General features: G+C 41.8%; 1 protein-coding gene across 3 annotated transcripts in view; it reads left to right on the forward strand.

Annotated features, from left to right (window-relative positions):
• ZNF536 (zinc finger protein 536) overlaps positions 1–16,803 on the forward strand; it is a 459,071-nt gene that overhangs the window by 368,445 nt on the left and 73,823 nt on the right. The window lies entirely within an intron of this gene.

A 16,803-nucleotide genomic window follows, 5' to 3' on the forward strand; every position in this document is an offset into this window, starting at 1 on the left:
ATATTAAAGCATCTTTTAATTTTAGAAATCAAAATTTATTTGATTGATGCCTGTTAGTCTTTTTGAGATGCAATTATGTCTGTCTGTGCTCAGGGCTTACTCCTGGCTCGGTACTCAAGGATCACTCCTGATAGTGCTCAGGGGAGCACAAGGGTGCTGAAGATAAAACTTGGATCAACCTTGTGCAATACAGATGCCCTACCAGCTCTAACCCCAGAAGTCTCCATTTTAGGGCAATTCTTAGGATTTGTGGAATGGCTCTTCAAAAGTGTGCCCTTTTTCTCCATATCTTCGTTTGGTTTTGGTATCTGTGTTATATCACCTTCACAAAATAAAAGAACATTGATTTCCATTTTTAAGCTCTTGAACAGTTAAAATAGCATTGGTATCATCTGTCTTTGGAAGGATTGATAGAATGAACCTGTGAAAACATCTGGGCCTCTCACAATTCTGAGAGCTCTCTGACAACTCCAGTTCTCAATGTTTTCTTTTTCTGTAATGGGTCTGTTTAAATTCTTTTTCTCCTGGGCTCAACTTTGGTAATTTCTATTTTCATAAAAGTGTCCATTTAATCTACATAAATAAGTTTGCACAAAATAAATTGTTCCATTCTTTCATTTATATATATATATATATATATATATATATATATATATATATATATCTTTGTGAGTTTTTGTTATCAGTGGCTATAGTCACATTATTATTTCTGATGCTATAATTTGGAGCTCCCCTATGATAATTTTTCAAACTATTTTGAGTTTCTCAAGCTCAGCTGCATCATAGTTCAGGCAGGGTAGTTCTGGGCTATTGGGAATCTGGATAGGCAGGATGTTTAACAGTGACCACTGCTCTGCTCACAGGTGCCTATCAGCTTCCCAACTGTGAGGATCCAAATTTTTTTCCAGATTTTGAACAAGCGACAGGGGGATCAAGCATTTTCTAGCTGAGAATCACTAAGGGATACTTATTCTTCTATTATGCTTCCTGCTCACTAAGATCCATATTTGTTAGATGGCTTTGTTTCATGCCTGCTGTTACTTTAATATTTTAGTATATTTGTATATATCAGTATACTTTCCTATTTTAATATATTTGGTTTCTCTCTACATTGTGAATTTTATGCTTAGCTTATGCTTTTTCTTGCCTTTTTTAAAAATAAGCCTTAGTATCAAAGGTTATGATTTTCTCCATATTGAGCTTCTACTTTCTTTGACATACAATTATTTTTTAATCAGAAATGCCTCAATTTTTCTTTTAATTTTCATTTTATTCTGGAATAACTTTTATTTTTAAAAAGCTGTAAAAATTTTGGTTTGTTTTATTTTGGTTGTGGAAATCTAAATAAAACATATATATTCCTTAGAGACTATGATCCGTTTCAAGTTTTGTCATGAGCCAGATTTTCTTGTGTTCTGTTGCTCCTTTTATGTTCTGAAAAGAACACTTTTCTATTTTATGAGAATAGAATTTGATAGATCTTCATGATATTTAACTTGTCAATTTTATTACTTTTTCATACATCTTTTCTAATTTTTATCTGCTTGATATATGACTGAGAGTATCATTACAATTTTTAGTAATCCTCATTTTTTAATAAATGCTTGTTTTTTTTGTTTTGATTAGTTTCATGAATTTTTGGTTTGTAATTTTGGTTTGTAATTTGTAATTTTTCTATTTTCAATTAATCATTATTGTGTGCCTTTCTATCTAGCTAAATGTTTTTGCCTTAAATTTAAATTTACCTGACAAGATTATAAAAATCCTACTTTCTTTTTTAATATGTGTTCATATTATTTTTACTAATCCTAATTTTAATCACTATTAATTGATGATATATGGATATTTATATCTATGTTTTAATTTATCTTTGTCTTTTTTTGTTTGTAGTGTCTTTTGTTATATTTCATAATTGTGTTTGTATATTTGCTATTACAACTTGTATTTAAAATATCTAGTATTTAAAGTTTAATTAGCACTTAAACTCTAGTTACCTAAACATTTTGTTTTTATTTTTCTCTATTACTTAGTTTGCTTCCTGTTGTCATAATATATGGAATCCATAGGATTTTATTGATTAATTTTGAATTCTAAAATGTCTCACCATCCCCGCTGCTCAGTGTCCTTTTCAATTTAAGGATTCTATTCCTCTATTTGAGGACAGTTTTCTTTCATTATATCTTTGACTTTTAGTATCTTTATGATGTTCATTACTTCATATATGTTTATTTGTTTTTTCTCTTGTTAATTAATTTTTGCCCTTGTATTTTAAACTTTATTTAATTTTATGTTCTCAATACTTTCATCCACATATATGTGTTGTCAGCAGTGTTGAATAACTTCATCTCTCTTTAGGACTTTTATTTGTAAAAAGCTGTCTTCCTTCCTTCCGTCCTTCCTTCTTCCTTCTCTCCTTCCTTCCTCCTATCTCAACTCCTCTCTCTTCCTGTATTTTTTTCTTTTTGGTAAAAAGGTAGAGTTATTTGTTTCTTCTATTATTTTATGATCCTTTTTAATCATTCATATTTTTATTCTTTGTCTCCTCCTTATGATTTGTCTCCAAGAGATTCTATTTCCTTCATTGCATTTGAAATTGAGCATTATGCATAGCATATTCTGCCATGCTCCTATCCTTTTCTGGAGAAATTCATCTCTTGGTTTATATTCTCTATCATTTTTGGCAGTAATATTTCTGATGGCTCTTTATGGAATCATTATTAGCAAAGACTTTTCCTTAAAGAAAAAAAGACTGAAGGATAGGGAAGTAGAAGCATTGGGATGGGAAAAACTGAGGCCTTGAGTGCAGAATGAGGAGTTCCCCCTCTATCTTGTAGGGATTGGCACGGAGGGCAATTTGAGCAGGCCCTGAGTAAAAAAGAAAGGTTCTCAGTCCAGCAGATGTCTTCTTTCCTGTTCTAGTTACAACTTCTGCCTTTCTTCTCAAGTTTAGGTGTCAACCCTTGTCTCCCCAATTTTGTGCTGTTCGGCATTTTCTCCTTGCTATGAGAGTAATTTATGTACTTGTCTTATCTCCAGATTAGATTTAGCACCTAAAGAGCAGGGAATCTGCTTTCCATGCTGTGCTCAGGAAGGAGCCAGGACCCCCTAGGAACTGGGTATATGTTTCTTATTTTTGTATATATCCTTCCATGAGTGCTACAATCTCCTAGAGCAGTGAGTGATCTAAAGATCAGGTACTATGGAACGATTCCTGCAGAAGGAGATTTGGAAGAATTTGCCAAAGCAGAAACATCAAAAACCCACAAAACTTCAAAAATGCATCTTCCAAGTCACTACCCAGTCCATACACTCCTATCAACATTTATCTAGTCTGCTCACCCCTCCCCCAACTTTTTCACTTTCTAACCTTTTATTTCTCAGTTTGCTGTATTTAATTTCCTGCCTCTCCTTGATGGAAGGCTGTTCCGGGGGAGGGGGACAAAAAAAATCTTGTTTGCTTTACTAGCTGCTGTTTCCCTGGTACTTAGAGCAGATGCTGGCCCAGAGTCGATGTTCAGTAAATATTTATTGAATAAATAAATGCACATAGTTGTCAGGCGAGTGACATGAACAGTGGAGTGGCCTTGATATTTCTATGTACATGAGGAGTAGGGTGCTCTTTACCTCCCCCCAAAAAGAGTGATATCTTTCTTCAAGGCAAGAATCAGTTGGTTCTTTTATAAACTTTATATCTTCATCTTCTTTTATCTTAGAAACAATATCACTTCCTAGAAATGTTACTTTACCATAATAAAATGAACACTGCAAGTGGAGGAATAAATGCTGGCTGCCACTCAGTCTCCTCGACAGGGCCAATAGAGAGTGGTGGAGACTGAGGAGAAGTGGAGAGAAGCTTATGGCCTTACGGGACATGCCTGATCCTGTGGGATCGTCCATCAGTAGGGAATGCTGGTCACTTTTCCCAACACATACTAGGAAGCCAGCCATCTGAATCTGAAAGTGAAACTTCCAGAAATCTGAATGTGGCTTCCAATATTAACCCCCAACTCACCCAAATCTGAGTCTAAAGTAAATAAAGCAGCTGGGTTTTCAGTGCGGCCAATGGAGTCCCTTAGCTCTACCTCCCTTTGCCCATCAGGTAAGTGCACAGGTGCCAGGTGATTTGCAGCTCCTCCCTCTGCCTTCCGGGGGGGGAGGGCATGCACACACACACCCCTTTCCAAGATGACTCTTCCATGTGCCACCGTGCAGTGTCTAAATGTCACCCATATGCAGAGCAGTGGTGGCTGCAGAGCCGTCGTGGTGAGCTGTCTAAAGGGGTGTCAACTCATTGGACAGGCTATAATTTCTGTCAATGTGTTCTTGTCTTATTTTAGTTCAACATCATTTCCCAGTTGCAAACCTTTTGAATGACACACAAAATGCAAAACAACATGAAAGGTCCTCCCTGAGGCAGATCTATGTCCCTGTAGAACTTTAATTATTCTTTTTGAATCCCCATCATGATGTGCTACCCCAATTCTGGCACACACACACACACACACACACACACACACACACACACACACACACACACACAATTTTTAAAAAGTTTGATGGGAAAGATTTGTGTCACCTGTACTAGGATTTTATTTTTTTATGGTAGTCTTTATATTTTTAGAAATGTGGAACAAAGGGAAGGGCCTTTCTAATCAAGAGTATTCTTTAGATACAGAGCATCAGACAATATTTGTAATAAATAGGAAATAACTGCTCTTGTCGTCTTCTGTGGTGACATTTAGAAATTTCACATTTGTCTTGAACGGGAGTATTTTTAGGTGAGGGTTGAAGTACAGCTTCTAACATGCTTGTGGAGAGGAGGGTGAGAGGATAGGCTTAGGAGTTTGGGGACACCAAAGAACGCAGGATTGTCCCCAAGAAGAAAGCAGCCACAGTATTGGATAAGATGGTTCTCTCCCCTGATTGCAGTAAAAGACTAGAGGTTTTTTTTTTGGGAGGTAGTGGGGAGAGTTAGTCCCCCAAACACCTCCTTACTTAGTTCTATATCTCCAAATTCAGAAGGACCCCAGAGGGGGTATGCTATATGCCTCTCCTGCTACAGTTTAGATGCCTGAGAACCCCTCTGAGAACCCCCAAAGGCTGAAATTCAACATCTCACTTCCTCACAGGACCCCTGAAAAGCACCATTTCTTTGAAAACTCCACATGGCAGCCTCTGCCCCAGACCTGAACATGTTATTTTTAAGTCCACAGGCTGGGTCAACATGGCAAGGGAGCAAGAGCTCAGTTTAAGTGTGGTTTCCAAGCTGCACTGGGAGCAAGTAGGCCCCACACAGCATCCTCTGCACTCCTTCCCAGTGTCCCGGGCCCTTCTTTCTCCTCAGACCCTTCTCTCCCAGTTCCCTGTCTTGAAGAATTAGTTTTTAAATAATTGCTGTGGCCTTTAATTCATATCCATATTCCTTCAACAGAAGATTAAAAATAAGTGTCTGGCACTGCATTTAAGAACCTTTAGTAACCCAAACAAGCTAGCCATGCACTTCCTGACTTAAAGGGCCCTGTCTCCCACTGCTGGGGAGAAGGTTAGTTATTGCTGCTGGCTTTCAGCTGACCCTCAAGCTGACTGGAGAATAGATTCCCTGTTATTTATTTGGGTGTTTTGGTAATTTTCTGTATATAAAAGCTATAAGTACAGCAGCAGCTGTACTTGCCCAAAGAAGGGGCTAATAATATATATTTAAATGGTATTTAGAGGGAACACAATCTCAGAGACATCAGCAAAGTTCAAGCTTAATTCACTCTGTGAACCAACAGAATTAGGAGAGCTCCCTTTCCTCTTCATCGCCAGAAGCTCTACCTCCATCCCTCTAATTTATAGAGCCCTCAGGTGACACAGAGTGGGGACCCCCTACTTTACTGATCTGTGCTTTACTCTGTTGGGATGAGTTATTCTTTCTTCCTTTCACACATCACTCATGCTGCTGGGGCTCAAGTCAGCATTGGGAAGTCATGGTGGCCTGCTGAAATTATGGTGGAGTCCTGAGGGGGAATATGTGGGGAGTTACCATGTTTGAAGGGTGCTCCTGGAATTGGTAACAGGCAGCAGGGCAGTGTGGTAGAGGGTCAGCAAGCCATGGGAGCACTTTATATTTTTCTGAGATTCTTTTGGTCACCTCAGCTCTTCTATTGACCCATCTTGGGACTCTCTTGCTCAGTGAGATTTTAGGCCCCCCCAAAACCTTTTGTGTGGTTACTTCTCTGACAGGTCACCTGCCTCTACATTCCTTACTTCTTGGTCCCAAATAAAATATTTCAGCATCTTGTCACAATCATGTTTAAGCCCCAAGGTCTCCGACAACCCTGGCAACAACTCAGGTCTGCACAGCTTCAGGGATGTGCTCTAGGAATCCTGTCTAGGCCTATCTTTGCACCCATCACTCCCCTTCCAGAGCTCTACTTGACTAAGCACACATCTGGGTGTCAGCTCTCACATCCTTCAGACAAGTGACCTCCTTGGAGACCCCATTAAAAATTTGGCCTTATTTAACCCCCTCCTGGACTCCCTTCTATCCCTTCCTACATGGCGGCCTCTTGCCATCTATTTCTCATGTGACCCTCCTAGCTCTCCACATATCTATTCCTGCCCAAGCACAGGGTACTCCACCTCATCCTGTGCCCTTTCCTTCACACCCACAAGCCACCCATGTGGGAGCACATCTCTTTGGCTGCAGCCTGATTACTTACTTGCATACTGTCTGCACAGGTGGGTGCTTGATACACAGGGTGTGGACAAGTGAATGAATTAACCAATGACTCTGTGAAATTCGCATGTCAATAAGTTTCAAACTGGTGGTGTGACTAAATAAAAGAGTGACCTCAGACTTTGTAGTGAGTCCAGTCTGTACTTGTAACTGCTTTGGGTGATCTATAAAATGTAAAATTATAAATTGTAAAATGACCCAGTTAACCCTGGGAACAGTGAAGGCTGCACTGTACTGAGGGTGTGTGATGTGCTGAAATGTGGGGTGAACTATAATGTAGGATGTGTGGAAGTGTGTGTCTGGAGTATACTCTAATAGGGAGTATGGTGTATGCTATTGAATAGGCCGTGCTGCAATATGGGTATGCAATGCACCATAGGTTTGATGCATTGCATTGTTGGATGTGCTAAGATGGCCGCTGAAGTAATGCAACCATTAGGATGAGGTATCCAAGCTTCTGCTTGGCTCACCAAGTGCTCAGGATCCATTTCTTTGGGAGATGTTATGCTTGCTCTGACTCTCCAGGTACACCCACACTCTGATGGAATCTACACCAAAGCCTTAGAGGGTCCATTGATGCTGGGCAGCACTCACTCTCCATTATTCTGGCTTCCTAGGTGATGGCTCTTCTCTAGCATACATTATTTTTGACTTTAAGATGCTGTCAGTTACATAGGGGGTATTTTGGGAAGGAGGCTGGTCAAAGTACTCAGGATTAGCTATAAGAGACATTATCCTTTCAGATGCATTTTTTTTCTAAATATCTGAGAGTCTGAGCTCAATATTATGAGCTTGCTACAGAGCAGTAAAGGAAGGAGCACTGAGTTCTGGGGCCTTAAAGTAAAAGCAAACCAATGCATCCAAGGTGAGAGTCAGTTGGGAATAAGGCCAGAGTTCTAGTTGTACACTGGATGAGCAAAAATCCTGTACTGGGTAGACTGCAGCTGTATAAAAAGGGGCTGTGACTATCTTTAGGCATACTTTTTTTGGCTCCACTCATACTTTTCCAGTAGCCAATCATTTCACTGACCAAGTGATGTGCTGAGCCACTGATTTCATGCGTTACCTATTAGTGTTTCTCCAGCAAACCTTTCAAAATTATGCCAAAGAGGGCGGGGAGAATGTCATAGCTAGGAGAAGAGATCAGTATTATTTTAAGTACTTAGAATAGTGCAGTTATAAAAATAACATCACTTTACTTATTAATCTATTTTTTACCTGGGGCCACACATAGTGTACTCCTTACTCCTGGCTTTGCACCGAAGGATAATTTTTGATAGGGCTCAAGGAACCATTTGTGGTACCAGGAATTGTCAAACCCTGTGAGCCACAGGCAAAGCAAACATCTAACCAGCTGTACTATTTATCTGGACCCAGCATTATTTTATTGATAGTGTATATGTTGTTGTAGACATTGGAAGTCAGTATGCTTTCTTTGTGCTAGAGAAATGTGGGGATTTGAAAGCATTTAGATGAGTGGCATCCTTAGGATTGGGCAAGGTTGACATCAGGAGCCTGCCTTGAGGGAGAAACAGACCCAGGCAGGTCCAGAGAAACAAGGTGAAAGCTGTTCTCCTTTCTCTACCCAGTATACTACTTCACCCTTTTTTATGTTTTTTTGGGGGGACATACCCATGACATTCAGGGGTTCCTCCTGGTTATGCACTCAGAAATTGCTCCTGGCTTGGGGGACCATATTGGATGCCAGGATTCAACCCACCATCCATTCCAGATCAGCTGCTTGCAAGGCAAACACCCTACCACTGTATTATCTCTTCGACCTTTTGTCCCCCTTTTATATGTTTCTAATAGCTGAAATGGGACCCCACAATTGTATTCCATTCTCACTACTTCCATGCCATGCAGGTGGCCACAGATCTTGTACAAGATCCTTGCGTAGTCCAATGGGAGCTGGGAGTGGAGGCTGGAAGAAGGGGACTGAGAAACTTTTCTGACTTGTTAAACACCAAATTTAATTTTTTTTACTTTTTTTTTAAACTGGCAGCTCTGCTAGAAAATTGAAATTATGGAAGTGGTGCAAATATTATTAAGTGATTGTTCGCCCTACATATAGGTAAGAGATTAGACTATAAGTTCAAAACTAATTACAGTTGTTAACCATGAGAAGCACATCCATTTAGAAGTCAAGGACATTCTGGCTTTCTGGATTTGCCAGAGGTGGCTGGTATATGGAGAAGGGATGGTTCACTAGTAGTCCTGTGGCTGTGATAACACTCAGGTGTCGGATGCAGAAGGGTGACTCAGCCTGTCGCCTGTGCCCCTGCTTGCAAGTGTCTGATCTCAGTGTCAGCAAAACGGATCAACCCTTCCAACTAATTTTCTTCTATGATTTTGCCATATTTCTTAAAATAAGATTTGGGGGGGGTGTATTTTTTCTTTTCACTGGTAGAAAGTGCTCTTTAGTATCATTTTACATAATTTAATACAATTTGTTCCATCCATTGATTTTCATGGGGATACAAGCTGTTCGTTTCTAAGAGAGCTGGCAGAGGCACGGGCTGGCAAGGAGGTTCCTCAGGACTCCATCCTAATTTCAAACTTCTGGGGGGGGGGGGGGGGTACGCTGTGGCCATTTGGAAGCAGGTTTCCTAGAATGAAACCTTGTGGGTACTGTAAGCTGCCCTCATGATGCTGGAAACTCTCCCCAAATGTGCGGCTTGATGGAGGAGACCAAATATTCCTCAATGCAGCAAAAAAGAGCCAGGAGGACCCACTGCATGGGCTTCAGGCCAGCTCTGCCTGGAAGCAGGAAGTCCCACCTTCCTGGCCAATTGCTTAAATTGGGAGAGAGAAGTAAAGAGTGGCATGGCCCAGTCTATATCCTCCGGTGCAGTGGCACTCAGCTAATTCCTTCAACTTGGCAGACTTACTTCCTGAGCCAACCCAGATTCCCTTTTGAGGGCTTGGAGCCCTCAGTCCTTTCCCTACCCTGGGCAGACTCCTCCTGTCAGGCTAATTTTCCTGATTTTCTGTGTATTCAGTGACATGTATCCAAAGACTCTAAGCTGAAAGACAGGACTGCTAGGTTCCTGTGTCTTGTGACCTTAAGCAGGTTACTTGCATTTTCTGAACTGTGAATAAGGACATCAAAGCCCTTTATTGCAGGAGTCCATAGCCTGGTTCAGATGAGTAAAACTTGAGCTGTTGGAGACCAGGGTCGCGTGAGCATTCCCTCTCCCAACACACTCAGTCCCTCGAGGATGTTGTGGTATCTCGCATCTTCAAGCAGTTCAGCATATGAGGCTCTTTCCTGGCTGGGCTGGTCTCAGCTTAGCCATCAATGGAGGGGTGTTTTCATTGCTGATTTTCTAAACATTCTATCTCTGCCCCTCTCCTCCCTGCAGTCACTTCCTGTGGGGACAACCTGGGAAAAGAGGCTGGCATGGACACCAGGCCCCTCTGGGGTAGAAGTCTCTCCCCAGGAGGGTGTCCCAGAAGTGATGAATCATCTTTAGCACCCCTGGGGAAATTCTAACTAGGCCAAATGAAATGATCTGTGTTGGCTGCAGGCCAGGGCAGCAGGGCTAATCTCAGCCTTGTGGAGAGTCTGGGCCAAGGGTCTGACACCAGGCATGGCGCCTGCTCCATGGCTGGCTCAGCAGCCCTGTGCCACCTGGGGTTCTCGAAGCCACCTGCTTGTCCCAGCGCTACCCCTTCTCCCCTCCCATCCTCCCAAGCCCCCATAGAGACCAAACTGCCTCCACTTGCACTTGAGAAGCTAGAATCCACTACAGACCATAGGTTAGGGCAAAATCTTCTGAATTCTTGGCATAGGGTGGGGAAGAGGTAAAAGTAAAAGGAATCATTCTTTGCTCAGTGCCAGACACTGGGCTAAGCACTGACAAGAATTAATTTACAGAGCTCCCAAACATTCCTATGAAGTGCATCTCCTGAGAACTCTTGCTACAAATGAAGGTCAGAGAGGTTAAGTAAGTGGCCCAAGGACACAATGCTGCTGAACTAGCCTGCCTACTACCTTAGTAAAGGACAGCTATGGGCGTTCCCAACTGTCACAGCCTCTGGGCCTGCTTGAGAATCAGCAGGGCTTTTGAGAAAGCTCATCAACTCTTCAGAGACACTATAAACTAGTTTTATTACTCCAAATTTCTCAATTCTATTCCCAGAGCTTGGGGACTCTTGGGGGATTCAGAGCACCTGGACCTGGAAATGTCAAAACAGTGAACAGGCCCTATTCTTGCTTCTCTGCGCCAGTGAGAGGTGCCCATTATATCCAGATTGTGGGAAGGTACAGGGCCAAAGAGATGGCACAAAAGAATAAAATGAGTGAGAGCTTGACATGGAGGAACCATAGGTTCCATCCCTAGTACCACATGCTACCTGAGTACAACCAAGAATTACCCCAGCACATGGAAAAACAGAAACACAAAACAAACATGACCCTGTAAGATGGTGTAGACTTGGAAAATTGTTACCCTTTCAGGGAGGACCACCATCTTCATCTTTGCCAGTGCTCTAAAGACAGGGGTGGGTGGGGGTGGGCACAGCAGGCCAGGAGTGCAGCAGCTGGATAGGGCAGAGACAGAGAGAAATATGCAGTGATTCATAGGCACTGCATGTTGACCAGTGCTGGATGAAACATTTCTGGGGAACCTGGACAGGCAAGAACATACTCTTATGAAAATCCCACTCAACTGAGAGGACACAGACCAAGAACCTGAAAACAAATGAATGGCATAGAAGATCATTTCTATGGCTATAAATGCGTGAAGCAAAAGAAGAGTGGGACTACTAAAGCTCTTTCTTTCTTTCTTTCTTTCTTTCTTTCTTTCTTTCTTTCTTTCTTTCTTTCTTTCTTTCTTTCTTTCTTTCTTTCTTTCTTTCTTTCTTTCTTTTCTTTCTTTCTCTTTCTTTCTTTCTTCTTTCTTCTTTCTTTCTTTCCTTTCTTCTTTCTTTCTCCTTTCTTTCTTCCTTTCTTCTCTCTCTCCTCTTTCTTTCTTCCTTCCTTCCTTCCTTCCTTCCTTCCTTCCTTCCTTCTTCCTTCCTTCCTTCCTCCTTCCTTCCTTCCTCCTTCCTTCCTTCCTTCTTCCTTCCTTCCTTCCTTCCTTCCTTCCTTCCTTCCTTCCTTCCTTCCTTCCTTTCTTTCTTTCTTTCTTCTTTTCTTTCTTCTTCTCTTCTTCTTTCTTTCTTTTCTTTCTTTCTTTCTTTCTTTCTCTTTCTTTCTTTCTTTCTTTTTTCTTTCTTCTTCTTCTTTCTTTCTTCTTTCTTTCTTCTTTCTTTCTTTCTTTCTTTCTTTCTTCTTTTCTTTCTTCTTCTTCTTTCTTTCTTTCTTTCTTTCTTTCTTTCTTTCTTTCTTCTTTCTTTCTTTCTTTCTTTCTTCTCTCTCTTCTCTCTCTTCTCTTTCTTTCTTTCTTTCTTCTTTCTTTCTCTTTTCTTTCTTTCTTTCTTTCTTTCTTTCTTTTCTTTCTTTCTTTCTTTCTTTCCTCTCCTTCCTTCCTTCCTTCTCTTCCTTCTTTCTTTCTTTCTTTTTCTTTTCTTTCTTTCTTTCTTTCTTTCTTTCTTTCTTTTCTTTCTTTCTTTCTTTCTTCTTTCTTTCTTTCTTCTTTCTTTTTCTTCTTTCTCTTTCTTTCTTTCTTTCTTCTTTCTTTTTTCTTTCTTCTTCTTCTTTCTTCTTCTTTCTTTCTCTTTCTTTCTTTCTTTTCTTTCTTTCTTCTTTCTTTCTTTCTTTCTTTCTCTCATTTCTTTCTTTCTTCTTTCATTTCCTTTCTTTCTCTTCCTTCTTTTCTTTCTTTCTTTCTTTCTTTCTTTCTTTCTTTCTTTCTTTCTTTCTTTCTTTCTTTCTTTCTTTCTTTCTTTCTTTTTCTTTCTTTCTCTCTCTCTTTCTTTCTTTCTTTCTTCTTCTTTTTCTTTCTTTCTTTCTTTCTTTCTTTCTTTCTTTCTTTCTTTTCTTTCTTTCATTCTTTCTTTCTTTCTCTTTCTTTCTTTCTTTCTTTCTTTCTTTCTTTCTTTCTCTCTTTCTTTCTTTCTTTCTTTCTTTCTTTCTTTCCTTATCTTTCTTTCTTTCTTTCTCTCTCTCTTTCTCTCTTTCATTCTTTCTTTCTTTCTCTCTTCTTTTTCTTTCTTTCTTTCTTTCTTTCTTTTTCTTCTTTCTTTCTTTCTTCTTTCTTTCTTTCTTTTCTTTCTTTCTTTCTTTTCTTTCTTTCTTTCTTTCTTTCTTTCTTTCTTTCTTTCTTTCTTTCTTTCTTTCTTTCTTTCTTTCTTTCTTTCTTTCTTTCTTTTCCTGCCTTTTTTCTTCCTTCCTTCCTTCCCTCCTTCCCTCCCTCCTTTCTTCCTTCCTTCCTTCTCTCCCTCCCTCTCTCCCCCTCCCTCCCTTCCTCTTTCCATCCCTCCTTTCCTTCCTTCCATCCCTCCTTTCCTTCCTTCCTTCCATCCCTCCCTCCCTTCCTTCCTTTTTTCATCATTGAACTACTTATATTGAGTATTTGCAGAAAATAGGTCCATTGGTAGATAAGCTATCAATACCCGTGTTTTCCGAAAGGTGTCCAGTATGTGGGAATACTTCAGCATTGTCCACATAACTTGACTGTGTGTCTGGGTTTCCTGGAAGAGAAGGGAGACCCAGGCAGGAACAAGTGTGGGCTGAGCCTCCCTTGCAGTTCTGGTCTCCAGACCCTGCCAGCAGTTTCTGCTGAGAGAAAGCTTTGAAAAATCCTCTGTTCTCCAGGCACTTATTGGCACAGCCTCCCTCCCTCCTTCCTGCTCTTCCAATCTGATCTGAAGGACTGCTGACACCTCCAAGGCAGCCAAGGCATTGTCAGAACTTACCTGGGCCACATCACAGGGAGCACCACCCTGGTTCTGTGGGTGAGACCAGGTGAGACGCCACCAGCAGGCTCCTTTTTATTGCTCACCCAGCCACATGCTGCAAAATTAATTTGCAAATGAATCACATTTACTGAGACCTTCTGGATCAGATAACAGATGCAGCATAGCCTGTTCCAGAAGACCATCCAGAGAAGAAACCCTAAAAGCTTCCATGGACAAAAGGACATCTGTTGGCTGAGTCTGGTTCCTTGTGGTGGCTATTTGGAAGCCTCTCTTGGAATCAGAGGCTGCAGGCTCCATCCTGCAAAGGTTCCTAGAGCGGAGGCTGGGCCAGGCAGCGGGCACTCCCAGCCCACTCTCTGGATTGGTTCTCCTGAAACCTTTCAGAAGCAACCAGGAGCCGGCGCTCCCTCCCTGGCCATCTGCTTGGAGCATCTGGTGATCAGGTGCTAGCCCCACACCGGAGCAGTCAAGCTGAAATGTGCAGTCACCTTGCCACCCACACTGGCTTTTGTTATGTGGCCAGACTGCCCCTCTTTGTGTTGTTTGGAAAAAGAAAATCTGGCTGTGGGGGTTTTGCCAGGGCTGCCTCCAGATCCTACCGTGTGTGCCTGGCCCAGTCTATAGCCCAATCTTTCCTCCCTCACCTTACCCCTTCACCTCCCACCAAAGTTTGTGGACACGTCTACAGTGAATGGTGGGAGTTTTCAAGAAAGAAGCAAAGGACATTTTTTTGATGTTCTTTTAGAACAGATCTCCAACATTTAGTTCCTGCCACAGAGCAATGCCCAACAATGCCTGAGTCTACTTTCCATTAGTAGGGGAAAGGTAGGCATTGCTGATGTCACTGCTGCCCCCAAGAAACTGTGGCTCTGGGGTAAGGGGCAGCCAGAAACACTCCACTCTGTGCCCTGCTCCACTTAGTGGAGACTTGCCTCCCTTGAGCGCTGCCAACAGGACACCTAAGAATGATGCAGGACCCAAGAGAACCCATTTTATTGTATGAGCTACTGAGGACTTGGCAGATAGCTGGAAGATGCCACAGGACAATGTTTTTTGTTTGCTTACAAATCATGACCCCAACCACTGCCTGGGCAAACAGAGGGAACCCTGTGTACTTGTGTGCCAGGACCCCAGACACTGTGATTCCAGGGTGTCTTTTCCAGGGAGAGTTCTGGGAATCTTTAGAAAGCAGAGAATGGGCCTCTGCTTGGTACCATTTTATCATGAGTAGTTCTCTGAACGTCTCTTTTCATCACTGTAATTGCATAGTGTGATCTTGAAAAGATGGAGACCGCTTAGCCATGATAAGGATGCATTTTTCTATTCCTCTTTCTAGGTTTGCTTTATTCTGGAATATTTTGACTCAAAGAAGCAACCCTTGCAGGCCCAATCTATGTGTCCTCAGCTCTCTAGTGTTAATTGTGTCCCTGCAGTCTGATACTACTCAAGTCTTTTCTCTACTTGTGAAAATTAGTATGAGATCTCATTCTGAAAGATAGAAAGGGAAAAACAAAAAAGAAAAAAATCCTACTCACAATTTATCAGTTAGCCTGGACACTATTTCCTCTAAAAGATGAGGAAGACTTTGTATAAATGTGTGCATGTATGTATACGTGTGTGTGTGTGTGTGTGTGTGTGTTTGTGTTGATGCTGGATGGCTGTCATGAACACTCTGGTATACCTGTTACCCTCCACAGTTCCACTAGCCTTCCTTTTCCTTAAAGTTCCTTGAGAAACATTTTCCAGTAATGCGATCCCAGGAGAAAACATCCTACTTTAATGTTGATTATTGGGAAACCTTTAATAGTTCTTTATTAATACACTTGCTCTGTAGGGAAACACAAAGGCGCCTTGGATCTCAGGTAGTGGTGGGAGGGCCCTGAGTGAAGATTCCAGAAGCGGATATTCCTTTCAGACCTCAGCTTGGCTTTAAATGTTTCCATATGATCGCTTCAGTATGTCAGTGAGAGATTTTAAACACACCCGAGCATCTTTGATTATAAAGATGTAGCCTTCCCCCTTTAACCAGCAATGCATATAGCATGTGGTGTCATTTTCTTCAAAGTCCTCTTGTCCTACGTGTGTGCCCACAGGATTCACCCCTACCCCGCCTTTCCCCTGTACCCTCCTTCCTTGGAGCTGGAGCTGCAGAAAGATTCCATCCTTGTGTTAGCTTGGCAATCCAACCCTGCTGGCATTAGAGTCCCAAATGTCTTTCTCTCCCACATCTTGGTGGAGCATAAAGACAGGGTCCTATTGGCTTAAGGCACAGTGCTGGCTTTCTCTGATGGCTGTGCCGTAAGTTAGCAGGATAAGTTTGACAGTAATTTTATTTTCATTGACAAATGCTGTCATAATATTGAGAAAAAAGTGATATATTGTATCAACAGTAGTGGTCGACGCTCAGCCAGTCATATGGACTGGGCGAACACCATATGCTTCCCCAAACTCGCCTTGGAAATCTCTGGCTAAGAACCTGACAAGCTTAAGATACCAGTCAAGAAAAACGGTTACCCTTGGAGGTTCTTGCCATATTTCCAGTTTTCGCATTTTCTTACGAGAAAAAGGACGTGTTCCTCAGGTGTTATCTTGGGGATCATATGGGCCTGCCATTGTGGAGTGGGATAGTCCTGTAACACCCAGAGAAGGTGATTTGCCATGAGTATCTCCCATAAACCAGTCTGAGCAGACATTCAGCAGATCCCCTCCTGATGGCAGGTACAGAGAAAGCCCCATTGTGATCAAATGCCATTGATATTGTTGGTTTGTCTTTGTAAAATTTAGCTTCCCTGAGGTAATACCAGTGAATGTTTCTTACGGTGTGTGAATGAGGCAGAACCCAAGAGTTTCAGCATCACTGCTTCAAATACACCACCCAGAAAGAAATTTCTTCCTGGAGTAATAGCTCAGTACCTAGATTGCTCTGCAATCTTTTCTGGGCCAACCAGAAACATCAGTATATTGTGTGTTTCTGTTCTCCCAACCGAGTGCATGCAGCCCGATTCAGCTCTCAGCCAACGTCTCAGACCAAAAGTGGACCAAACCAGTTTTTATTTGCTCCAATTTCCTAGCCCTGAGTTTATTTTAATCTGGTTACTATTCCCAGAAAAAGCAACTGCTGAGTAAAGTTTAATGTCTGAAGAGAAGAATGCTGTGTGTGTGTGTGTGTGTGTGTGTGTGTGTGTGTGTGTGTGGTTGTGGTGGAGGTGGGGGTGGATGTGTGTGCATGTAAGAACACATCGCCCCGTACACTTTCAGCTGTTGTCCTTCTCTGG

The sequence above is a fragment of the Suncus etruscus genome, chromosome 14 (genome assembly GCF_024139225.1).
Source record: "Suncus etruscus isolate mSunEtr1 chromosome 14, mSunEtr1.pri.cur, whole genome shotgun sequence".
NCBI classification, from domain to species: Eukaryota; Metazoa; Chordata; class Mammalia; order Eulipotyphla; family Soricidae; genus Suncus; species Suncus etruscus.